Genomic DNA, 13105 nt, shown 5'->3' with positions numbered 1-13105 from the left:
AAACATAAAAAATAAACCGTGCACTAAGGTGTAGGAGCACGTTAAAGAACCCCAGGTAGTCTAATTTATTTCGGAGTTGTCCACTACGGCGTGCCTCATAATCAGACCGCGGTTTTGGCACGCAAAACCCCAGTATTATCTGTTTTTTTTTTTTTTTTTTTTTACGCAAAGAAACAGGTGTGTTTGCATTGAAGGGCGCCCGAAAAGCGTTTGTTCCAATTACGCGCAGCAAGGACGCTTTATGATGGGGAAGGCAGATGGCTGGAAGGTGCACGTCCTCATCGTTTCTAAACAATTTCTAAACAAAATTGGTCTCACTGTCCCTCCAATAATACCAAGTGGCTCGAGGCTTCGTATTGCATATTAACTGAAAGAATTACACTCACGTTAAATGCCGCAAAAGGACCAAGCGGGGCACTTGCTTCGCGCAGGTGCATTCGCCCAAATTTTATACCTATAGCCCGCATGCAGCTACAAAATCCGAAATCGCATCAGCAGGGGCGGGACGCGCAAGCAGCGTTTCACGCAAATTTGAAGCATAAATCGCAGCGCTACCGAGGCCAAAGTGGTGTATCAATTCGGACGGACGCTTTCCAGAACGCTAGTAGCCGTTCAAACAGGGCGCACAGTTAAGAGATGGCGCTGACAAAGCGGCGAGCGCCCGTGTTGAGAAAGTCCTAAACAACATTAGCCGGGCGGCGCGTGCAAGCGACGTTCCGTGCAACTTGTCCGTGGTAATATCAAAAGCGGCTCTCACGTTTTCCTTGAATCGGTGAGCCGGGGCACCGTGGTGCACGCGAGAGCTGCTTTCATTATTATCTACATCAATATCTCGAAACTGTTGTCATCCCGAGAATTCGTTTCGAGTGGATCCGCCTTGCAAACTCCACGGCTACAATTTGTACATTCCAACGTGGTCCATCAGGTAATTAGTTAACCTAATTAGTGACTGTTTCATTATTATTCGGCTAAGCATTTCAATTGCTTGTGCAAGTAATGTCCGCCACTTAGAGCAGACCAGCTCATGAACTAGACTTGGGCATTCTGCCACAGGCACTATTGAAGAGTTTTTGAAAGTGTTCGCTGAAGCCCCCCGTATATATATATGCGTGTGTGAGTGACTGTGTGTGTGTGCACGCAATAGAGTAGCACATAAGCTCAGTCACGTGGGGTTATTTCACATTTCGCGGGCTTTCAATAAACGCCGGAATAATTCACCACACTGGATGTGTGTGGCTGCAAAAAAAAAAAAAAAAAAAAAAAAAAAAGATGGGTCGTTTTGAAATGCCCTCAAGAACGAAATGAAACGTAATTGGCCCTAAAGTGAATAATAAACATTTTCCGCAATTAATCCTTATTGATTAACTAATTAGGCGCAACATAAAACTTAACATAAGGAGCGTCACATGACAGCAACACATATGTCATTGGTTTCATTGAGTTGTGGCTGCCCGCTGTCAATAACATCATCGGTTCTAGTCACATAAAAATCCTGTATAAATGTATGTATGTACGTATATACACGCACGCACGTACGCAAGCACGCACGCGCGCGCGCACACACACACAGGAGCGCCCACACTGAAAGAGTCAAAATCACGTCATGGATGTACGGAAATAAGAACGCCGAAGTGCGTCATAGCGTAAGAAAGCTGGAACACTTGTTTAAATAATACCAGCGGTGGCCAGTGACTGTTGATATGGATGCGAAAACACGTTACCGCCACCTATCTACGGAAATAGCAAGCGCGAAGTCCGTCGCCATTGCGTAAAAAACCTAGACGGCGCAAGGTAACACTCGATTTCATGATGACAGTGGCGGCCGGGGAATAAAAACAGCTCGAACCTCTTGGCAAGAAATACAAAAAAAAAGAAGAAACAAAAAGTGGCTTGCTTTATTATACCTTGTATATGACAGTGAATAAACAGCAAAGCAGTTACAACTAAACTGAAAAAAAAAGGACAGCTAACAAAAGCAAATACACAAAGAAACAAACCAGCCGTGTTTGCTCAGTGGGTATAGCGTTTGGCTACTGAGCGCGAGGTCATGGGATCGAATCCCAGCCACGGCAGCCGCTTTTCGTTGGGGCAGAAAAAAAAATAAACCGTGCACTAAGGTGTAGGAGCACGTTAAAGAACCCCAGGTAGTCTAATTTATTTCGGAGTTGTCCACTACGGCGTGCCTCATAATCAGACCGCGGTTTTGGCACGCAAAACCCCAGTATTATCTGTTTTTTTTTTTTTTTTTTTTTTACGCAAAGAAACAGGTGTGTTTGCATTGAAGGGCGCCCGAAAAAGCGTTTGTTCCAATTACGCGCAGCAAGGACGCTTTATGATGGGGAAGGCAGATGGCTGGAAGGTGCACGTCCTCATCGTTTCTAAACAATTTCTAAACAAAATTGGTCTCACTGTCCCTCCAATAATACCAAGTGGCTCGAGGCTTCGTATTGCATATTAACTGAAAGAATTACACTCACGTTAAATGCCGCAAAAGGACCAAGCGGGGCACTTGCTTCGCGCAGGTGCATTCGCCCAAATTTTATAGCTATAGCCCGCATGCAGCTACAAAATCCGAAATCGCATCAGCAGGGGCGGGACGCGCAAGCAGCGTTTCACGCAAATTTGAAGCATAAATCGCAGCGCTACCGAGGCCAAAGTGGTGTATCAATTCGGACGGACGCTTTCCAGAACGCTAGTAGCCGTTCAAACAGGGCGCACAGTTAAGAGATGGCGCTGACAAAGCGGCGAGCGCCCGTGTTGAGAAAGTCCTAAACAACATTAGCCGGGCGGCGCGTGCAAGCGACGTTCCGTGCAACTTGTCCGTGGTAATATCAAAAGCGGCTCTCACGTTTTCCTTGAATCGGTGAGCCGGGGCACCGTGGTGCACGCGAGAGCTGCTTTCATTATTATCTACATCAATATCTCGAAACTGTTGTCATCCCGAGAATTCGTTTCGAGTGGATCCGCCTTGCAAACTCCACGGCTACAATTTGTACATTCCAACGTGGTCCATCAGGTAATTAGTTAACCTAATTAGTGACTGTTTCATTATTATTCGGCTAAGCATTTCAATTGCTTGTGCAAGTAATGTCCGCCACTTAGAGCAGACCAGCTCATGAACTAGACTTGGGCATTCTGCCACAGGCACTATTGAAGAGTTTTTGAAAGTGTTCGCTGAAGCCCCCCGTATATATATATGCGTGTGTGAGTGACTGTGTGTGTGTGCACGCAATAGAGTAGCACATAAGCTCAGTCACGTGGGGTTATTTCACATTTCGCGGGCTTTCAATAAACGCCGGAATAATTCACCACACTGGATGTGTGTGGCTGCAAAAAAAAAAAAAAAAAAAAAAAAAAAAAGATGGGTCGTTTTAAAATGCCCTCAAGAACGAAATGAAACGTAATTGGCCCTAAAGTGAATAATAAACATTTTCCGCAATTAATCCTTATTGATTAACTAATTAGGCGCAACATAAAACTTAACATAAGGAGCGTCACATGACAGCAACACATATGTCATTGGTTTCATTGAGTTGTGGCTGCCCGCTGTCAATAAAATCATCGGTTCTAGTCACATAAAAATCCTGTATAAATGTATGTATGTACGTATATACACGCACGCACGTACGCAAGCACGCACGCGCGCGCGCACACACACACAGGAGCGCCCACACTGAAAGAGTCAAAATCACGTCATGGATGTACGGAAATAAGAACGCCGAAGTGCGTCATAGCGTAAGAAAGCTGGAACACTTGTTTAAATAATATCAGCGGTGGCCAGTGACTGTTGATATGGATGCGAAAACACGTTACCGCCATCTATCTACGGAAATAGCAAGCGCGAAGTCCGTCGCCATTGCGTAAAAAACCTAGACGGCGCAAGGTAACACTCGATTTCATGATGACAGTGGCGGCCGGGGAATAAAAACAGCTCGAACCTCTTGGCAAGAAATACAAAAAAAGAAGAAACAAAAAGTGGCTTGCTTTATTAAACCTTGTCTCTGACAGTGAATAAACAGCAAAGCAGTTACAACTAAACTGAGAAAAAAAAAGACAGCTAACAAAAGCAAGTACACAAAGAAACAAACCAGCCGTGTTTGCTCAGTAGGTATAGCGTTTGGCTAGTGAGCGCGAGGTCATGGGATCGAATCCCAGCCACGGCAGCCGCTTTTCGATGGGGGCGAAATGAAAAAAAAAATAAATAAATAAATAAACCGTGCACTAAGGTTTAGGAGCACGTTTAAGAACCCCATATAGTCTAATTTATTTCGGAGTTGTCCACTACGGCGTGCATCATAATCAGACCGCGGTTTTGGCACGCAAAACCCCAGTATTATCTGTTTTTTTTTTTTTTTTTTTTTACGCAAAGAAACAGGTGTGTTTGCATTGAAATGCACCCGGAAAAGCGTTTGTTCCAATTACGCGCAGCAAGGACACTTTTTGATGGGGAAGGCAGATGGCTGGAAGGTGCACGTCCTCATCGTTTCTAAACAATTTCTTAACAAAATTGGTCTCACTGTCCCTCCAATAATACCAAGTGGCTCGAGGCTTCGTATTGCATATTAACTGAAAGAATTACACTCACATTAAATGCCGCAAGAGGACCAAGCGGGGCACTTGCTTCGCGCAGATGCATTCACACAAATTTTATAGCTACAGCCCGCCTGCAGCTACAAAATCCGAAATCGCATCAGCAGGGGCGGGAAGCGCAAGCAGCGTTTCACGCAAATTTGAAGCATAAATCGCAGCGCTACCGAGGCCAAAGTGGTGTATCAATTCGGACGGACGCTTTCCAGAACGCTAGTAGCCGTTCAAACAGGGCGCACAGTTAAGAGATGGCGCTGACAAAGCGGCGAGCGCCCGTGTTGACAAAGTCCGAAACTGCGTCAGCCGGGGCGGCGCGCGCAAGCGACGTTCAGCGCAACTTTTCCGTGGAAATACCGAAAGCGGCTCGCACGTTTGCCTTGTATCGGTGAGCTGGGGCACCGTGGTGCACGCGAGAGGTGGAAACACGGCTTGAAAAGCAAAAATGAGGAATTTCTTTCGGCGCTAACTGCCGCCGGCGGTCACGAGTACGGCCCCATGGAGGTCTGGGTACTTATCGCTGCTATTATAAAGAGGTATGCAACCCCGGCCGACATCGTACCACTTTTCAATTTGTGGTGTCCGGGTGCGTTTTGTGCGATTCACGCACTGCGGCGACGTCGGGAATTGCGCCGACGAGTACGCGACCGCTCGCAGAGACAAAGTCCGAAAGCTCGTCAGCCGGGGCGGCGCGCGCAAGCGACGTTCAGCGCAACTTTTCCGTGGAAATACCGAAAGCGGCTCGCACGTTTGCCTTGTATCGGTGAGCTGGGGCACCGTGGTGCACGCGAGAGGTGGAAACACGGCTTGAAAAGCAAAAATGAGGAATTTCTTTCGGCGCTAACTGCCGCCGGCGGCCACGAGTACGGCCCCATGGAGGTCTGGGTACTTATCGCTGCTATTATATAGAGGTATGCGGCCCCGGCCGACATCGTACCACTTTTCAATTTGTGGTGTCCGGGTGCGTTTTGTGCGATTCACGCACTGCGGCGACGTCGGGAATTGCGCCGACGAGTACGCGACCGCTCGCAGAGACAAAGTCCGAAAGCTCGTCAGCCGGGGCGGCGCGCGCAAGCGACGTTCAGCGCAACTTTTCCGTGGAAATACCGAAAGCGGCTCGCACGTTTGCCTTGTATCGGTGAGCTGGGGCACCGTGGTGCACGCGAGAGGTGGAAAGACGGCTTGAAAAGCAAAAATGAGGAATTTCTTTCGGCGCTAACTGCCGCCGGCGGTCCACGAGTACGGCCCCATGGAGGTCTGGGTACTTATCGCTGCTATTATATAGAGGTATGCAGCCCCGGCCGACATCGTACCACTTTTCAATTTGCGGTGTCCGGGTGCGTTTTGTGCGATTCACGCACTGCGGCGACGTCGGGAATTGCGCCGACGAGTACGCGACCGCTCGCAGAGACAAAGTCCGAAAGCTCGTCAGCCGGGGCGGCGCGCGCAAGCGACGTTCAGCGCAACTTTTCCGTGGAAATACCGAAAGCGGCTCGCACGTTTGCCTTGTATCGGTGAGCTGGGGCACCGTGGTGCACGCGAGAGGTGGAAAGACGGCTTGAAAAGCAAAAATGAGGAATTTCTTTCGGCGCTAACTGCCACCGGCGGCCACGAGTACGGCCCCATGGAGGTCTGGGTACTTATCGCTGCTATTATATAGAGGTATGCAGGCCCCGGCCGACATCGTACCACTTTTCAATTAGCGGTGTCCGGGTGCGTTTTGTGCGATTCACGCACTGCGGCGACGTCGGGAATTGCGCCGACGAGTACGCGACCGCTCGCAGAGACAAAGTCCGAAAGCTCGTCAGCCGGGGCGGCGCGCGCAAGCGACGTTCAGCGCAACTTTTCCGTGGAAATACCGAAAGCGGCTCGCACGTTTGCCTTGTATCGGTGAGCTGGGGCACCGTGGTGCACGCGAGAGGTGGAAAGACGGCTTGAAAAGCAAAAATGAGGAATTTCTTTCGGCGCTAACTGCCACCGGCGGCCACGAGTACGGCCCCATGGAGGTCTGGGTACTTATCGCTGCTATTATATAGAGGTATGCGGCCCCGGCCGACATCGTACCACTTTTCAATTTGTGGTGTCCGGGTGCGTTTTGTGCGATTCACGCACTGCGGCGACGTCGGGAATTGCGCCGACGAGTACGCGACCGCTCGCAGAGACAAAGTCCGAAAGCTCGTCAGCCGGGGCGGCGCGCGCAAGCGACGTTCAGCGCAACTTTTCCGTGGAAATACCGAAAGCGGCTCGCACGTTTGCCTTGTATCGGTGAGCTGGGGCACCGTGGTGCACGCGAGAGGCAGAAACACGGCTTGAAAAGCAAAAATGAGGAATTTCTTTCGGCGCTAACTGCCGCCGGCGGCCACGAGTACGGCCCCATGGAGGTCTGGGTACTTATCGCTGCTATTATATAGAGGTATGCGGCCCCGGCCGACATCGTACCACTTTTCAATTTGTGGTGTCCGGGTGCGTTTTGTGCGATTCACGCACTGCGGCGACGTCGGGAATTGCGCCGACGAGTACGCGACCGCTCGCAGAGACAAAGTCCGAAAGCTCGTCAGCCGGGGCGGCGCGCGCAAGCGACGTTCAGCGCAACTTTTCCGTGGAAATACCGAAAGCGGCTCGCACGTTTGCCTTGTATCGGTGAGCTGGGGCACCGTGGTGCACGCGAGAGGCAGAAACACGGCTTGAAAAGCAAAAATGAGGAATTTCTTTCGGCGCTAACTGCCGCCGGCGGCCACGAGTACGGCCCCATGGAGGTCTGGGTACTTATCGCTGCTATTATATAGAGGTATGCGGCCCCGGCCGACATCGTACCACTTTTCAATTTGTGGTGTCCGGGTGCGTTTTGTGCGATTCACGCACTGCGGCGACGTCGGGAATTGCGCCGACGAGTACGCGACCGCTCGCAGAGACAAAGTCCGAAAGCTCGTCAGCCGGGGCGGCGCGCGCAAGCGACGTTCAGCGCAACTTTTCCGTGGAAATACCGAAAGCGGCTCGCACGTTTGCCTTGTATCGGTGAGCTGGGGCACCGTGGTGCACGCGAGAGGGCAGAAACACGGCTTGAAAAGCAAAAATGAGGAATTTCTTTCGGCGCTAACTGCCGCCGGCGGCCACGAGTACGGCCCCATGGAGGTCTGGGTACTTATCGCTGCTATTATATAGAGGTATGCGGCCCCGGCCGACATCGTACCACTTTTCAATTTGTGGTGTCCGGGTGCGTTTTGTGCGATTCACGCACTGCGGCGACGTCGGGAATTGCGCCGACGAGTACGCGACCGCTCGCAGAGACAAAGTCCGAAAGCTCGTCAGCCGGGGCGGCGCGCGCAAGCGACGTTCAGCGCAACTTTTCCGTGGAAATACCGAAAGCGGCTCGCACGTTTGCCTTGTATCGGTGAGCTGGGGCACCGTGGTGCACGCGAGAGGCAGAAACACGGCTTGAAAAGCAAAAATGAGGAATTTCTTTCGGCGCTAACTGCCGCCGGCGGCCACGAGTACGGCCCCATGGAGGTCTGGGTACTTATCGCTGCTATTATATAGAGGTATGCGGCCCCGGCCGACATCGTACCACTTTTCAATTTGTGGTGTCCGGGTGCGTTTTGTGCGATTCACGCACTGCGGCGACGTCGGGAATTGCGCCGACGAGTACGCGACCGCTCGCAGAGACAAAGTCCGAAAGCTCGTCAGCCGGGGCGGCGCGCGCAAGCGACGTTCAGCGCAACTTTTCCGTGGAAATACCGAAAGCGGCTCGCACGTTTGCCTTGTATCGGTGAGCTGGGGCACCGTGGTGCACGCGAGAGGTGGAAAGACGGCTTGAAAAGCAAAAATGAGGAATTTCTTTCGGCGCTAACTGCCGCCGGCGGCCACGAGTACGGCCCCATGGAGGTCTGGGTACTTATCGCTGCTATTATATAGAGGTATGCGGCCCCGGCCGACATCGTACCACTTTTCAATTAGCGGTGTCCGGGTGCGTTTTGTGCGATTCACGCACTGCGGCGACGTCGGGAATTGCGCCGACGAGTACGCGACCGCTCGCAGAGACAAAGTCCGAAAGCTCGTCAGCCGGGGCGGCGCGCGCAAGCGACGTTCAGCGCAACTTTTCCGTGGAAATACCGAAAGCGGCTCGCACGTTTGCCTTGTATCGGTGAGCTGGGGCACCGTGGTGCACGCGAGAGGTGGAAATACGCCGACGAGTACGCAAGCCACCGTCCAAAACAACGGTCATGGAGCACAGCACCGTGCGTGGCACAACGTTTGCAGAGAAAGTGCGGCAGCGGAAAGCTCGTTCGCCGTGAAAGTCAGCACAGGATGCGCGGTGGTTCAGGCACGTGAATATTCGCGAAGCCGTACTCGCCGCTGGCGAAACATTGACGATCACGACCCTCTTGCGCGGTGTTGGTTTTCACGACTTCGGCCCTGTGCAGCCGACGTAAACTTTCAAAGTTCGTCAAGGTGCGGCACGATTTCCGCCAAATCCCCGTCGAAAATGCCACGAGTACGGCCCCATGGAGGTCTGGGTACTTATCGCTGCTATTATATGGGGGTTGGAGTGCAGTCGCCCCCCGAGTGCGTGCGACCTGGGTGTCTGATATGCGGCGGGCTCCGTGCCCGTCAAGCGTGTCCCCGGAGCCTCTCCCGTGGATCCCTCGGCAATCGTCTGCAGCCTCATCCGCTTGATGCGTTAGGGGCTGGTTGTCGGACGACGCCGTATCCACGATATCGAGGTGTGTTCCGCATCGTCCTCGGACGAGTCAAATAAGAAAGCGCCGAAGGCGCGGGCGTGACCCGTCGCTTGGCGGCTTTGCCGTCTCGGCTACGTTGCAAGCGCCGATCGGTCCACCAGTGCTGCGGGCTGATGGCAAATCCCGCAAGCCGTGACCGAGTCGACGCAACGAATCTATCGAGAGTGTGCGTGCTTCTTGCCGCGTGGCGATACCCAGCCCTGCGGGGAGGGCGCCGTAGCGAGCTCGAACGCCGTCATCTCGGACTGTGCAAAGAGGTGGGCTTTGCAAAAACGAAGCGTGCTGAGGCGCCTGAAGGTGGCCTCGGCGTCGCAACAACGGCGTCCGGCATGGCTGGACGCGCAGTTGAACGATTACCTGGTTGATCCTGCCAGTAATCATATGCTTGTCTCAAAGATTAAGCCATGCATGTCTAAGTACATGCCGAAATAAGGCGAAACCGCGAATGGCTCATTAAATCAGTTATGGTTCCTTAGATCGTTTCTTCCTACTTGGATAACTGTGGCAATTCTAGAGCTAATACATGCAGTGAGCCTGAAGCCCTTTGGGCGACGGGTGCTTTTATTAGACCAAGATCGATCGGGTTTCGGCCCGTATTGTGTGGTGACTCTGGATAACTTTGTGCTGATCGCATGGCCACGAGCCGGCGACGTTTCTTTCAAGTGTCTGCCTTATCAACTTTCGATGGTAGGTTACTTGCTTACCATGGTTGTTACGGGTAACGGAGAATCAGGGTTCGATTCCGGAGAGGGAGCCTGAGAAACGGCTACCACATCCAAGGAAGGCAGCAGGCGCGCAAATTACCCACTCCCGGCACGGGGAGGTAGTGACGAAAAATAACAATACGGGACTCTTTTGAGGCCCCGTAATTGAAATGAGTACACTCTAAATCCTTTAACGAGGATCAATTGGAGGGCAAGTCTGGTGCCAGCAGCCGCGGTAATTCCAGCTCCAATAGCGTATACTAAAGCTGCTGCGGTTAAAAAGCTCGTAGTTGGATCTCAGTTCCAGACGAGTAGTGCATCTACCCGATGCGACGGCTCGGACTGAACATCATGCCGGTCCTTTCTTGGTGCACTTCATTGTGTGCCTCGAGAAGGCCGGTGCTTTTACTTTGAAAAAATTAGAGTGCTCAACGCAGGCGAGTCGCCTGAATAAACTTGCATGGAATAATAGAACAAGACCTCGTTTCTGTTCTGTTGGTTTTTGGAATACGAGGTAATGATTAAGAGGGACAGACGGGGGCATTCGTATTGCGGCGCTAGAGGTGAAATTCTTGGACCGTCGCAAGACGAACTACTGCGAAAGCATTTGCCAAGAATGTTTTCTTTGATCAAGAACGAAAGTCAGAGGTTCGAAGGCGATCAGATACCGCCCTAGTTCTGACCATAAACGATGCCAACCAGCGATCCGCCTGAGTTACTCAAATGACTCGGCGGGCAGCTTCCGGGAAACCAAAGTATTTGGGTTCCGGGGGAAGTATGGTTGCAAAGCTGAAACTTAAAGGAATTGACGGAAGGGCACCACCAGGAGTGGAGCCTGCGGCTTAATTTGACTCAACACGGGAAAACTTACCCGGCCCGGACACTGGGAGGATTGACAGATTGAGAGCTCTTTCTTGATTCGGTGGATGGTGGTGCATGGCCGTTCTTAGTTGGTGGAGCGATTTGTCTGGTTAATTCCGATAACGAACGAGACTCTAGCCTATTAAATAGGTGCGGGGTTCCCAGCACCTTACAACCTTCTTAGAGGGACAAGCGGCTCCTAGCCGCACGAAACAGAGCAATAACAGGTCTGTGATGCCCTTAGATGTCCGGGGCCGCACGCGCGCTACACTGAAGGAAGCAGCGTGTCTTTATCCCTGTCTGAAAAGACTGGGTAACCCGTGGAACTTCTTTCGTGATTGGGATAGGGGCTTGCAATTGTTCCCCTTGAACGAGGAATTCCCAGTAAGCGCGAGTCATAAGCTCGCGTTGATTACGTCCCTGCCCTTTGTACACACCGCCCGTCGCTACTACCGATTGAATGATTTAGTGAGGTCTTCGGACCGATGTCCGGCGCGGCCTTTCGGTTGCGCCGGTCTGTTGGAAAGATGACCAAACTTGATCATTTAGAGGAAGTAAAAGTCGTAACAAGGTTTCCGTAGGTGAACCTGCGGAAGGATCATTACCGGACTGTGAAGGGTGACGATCGTTTCTGCCCCGTGTGGGTGGAGCGGCTCGCTGCGCCCGACGCTTTCCGCCGCTGTCCCCGCTTGGACGCGGGGACGGCTATACCCGAACATGCGCGGGGACTGCCTGAATTCTGAGGGGCGCCCCGTGCCCAATTTGTTGCGCCCAGCGGGCGGCGGCTGCAACCTTGGACGGTTGGCTTGGCCGCGCCCGTGGGTACAAACGGCGTAACGCACTTTCATGGGTGGGCTTTCAGTCCGCCTCGACGCTCATGCGCGGAATGGGAGTAAGACGACCCGACAAAGCTTTGCCCAGTACGAGAGGAACGGTAGAGGTCGGTCAAGGAACTGGCGGTCGAGAGCTAAAGCTGCCTGCCATCCATCATTCATAGTTGGAACTGCGGTGCAAGCGCTCTCCCGTCCTCCGCGGCAAACGCCGCCGAGTCTGAAAAGGCTGGCGGCTGCCGGTCGCTTCCTGCGGCGAGTATGGAGTAACGACCCGACTATGTTGCTGCCCAAGTACTGAAGGAACGGCGCGGCATTCGGTCGGTCATGGAACTGGCGGTACGAGGGTGTGGCTGCCAAGTACAATAGGAACCGTGGCCCATAACGCCCTCCCGTCCTCCGCGGCAAGTGCCACCGAGCCCGACAGGGCCGGAGGCTGCCGGTCGGCTCCTGCTCGTGACGCGCGAGATGTCGAGATCGCGGTTGAATGCGACGACGTTGGCAGGCTATTCGCCCGCCGCCGAGGGAAAGGCGGCGCTGCTGCGAAGTACGAGAGGAAACGCGGCTTTGCTACGTCGGACGCGTTCCGCGGTTAACGGACTTGTGCGCTTTGGGAAGGCGCCGCACGTCGAAAGAGGATTTACGGACAGACGAGGGACTGAAGTCTCGAAACTTGAACGCACTTGCGGCCAGGCTCTTGCTGGCTTCGTCTTCCGCCTCGAGTAGAATTGTTGCGGCTCCGGCGCCGAAAGCTGTCCCTGGCACTGGCCGAGTGGTTTTGGAGAGCCGCGCGAGTACGCGCGCCGGGCTCTTGTCCGTCGTCTCAAGTAGACTGTCGGATCAGCAGCGGGTGTGCTGCGGCAATCCGCCGATGCGAAAGCGTGTTTGTGTGTTAGGGACATTGTGGTCAATTTGAGTACCCTTCTGATGACTAAAAGCGAGACACGTCGATGGGGGCGAGACCCCACCCGTGGCCGTGTCGCCGTGAAAGACTCCACAGCTGCTCGTGCCCCCTCATGGCCTTGCGGCTTTTTTCCAATTTTCGTGGAGCAATGTGAACGTGCACACGTAGCACACGGGTCCGGTGGGTGGTTGGCAGGGAAAACCGGCTTCGAGTGCTCGCAAAAAAGAAAAAGACGTGGTAAGGGGAGCCACGCCCCCGCGGGTGTGTAGCCGTGAGCGGCTCCACTGCATCTTGGTCCTACATCTGATCCTGGTGCATACAGAGTGGAGGCTCACGTGCACACAAAGGCTCGCGGGGTTTAGCTGGAAACGCAACACGCAAGTAGCAGGGTGTGGTGCGCCTATATGCTACCAGCTGTCTGAGACGCGGCTGTCGAAAGAGCGCGCAGACTCGAGGAGCGCGCGCAGAAAGGTGCCCTTCGAA

At 53.1% G+C, this 13105-nt stretch overlaps 1 non-coding gene across 1 annotated transcript; it reads left to right on the top strand.

The window, feature by feature from the left end:
- Window positions 1-9677: 9677 nt before the first annotated feature.
- Window positions 9678-11492, top strand: LOC119451210 (small subunit ribosomal RNA). The gene has a single exon (XR_005191736.1). It is a non-coding gene; the product is annotated as a small subunit ribosomal RNA (ribosomal RNA).
- Window positions 11493-13105: the final 1613 nt, after the last annotated feature.

This window comes from Dermacentor silvarum, chromosome 4 (assembly GCF_013339745.2).
Source record: "Dermacentor silvarum isolate Dsil-2018 chromosome 4, BIME_Dsil_1.4, whole genome shotgun sequence".
NCBI classification, from domain to species: Eukaryota; Metazoa; Arthropoda; class Arachnida; order Ixodida; family Ixodidae; genus Dermacentor; species Dermacentor silvarum.
Note: the sequence above shows the minus strand (reverse complement) of the source record. Positions and strands in the feature narration are given on the sequence as shown.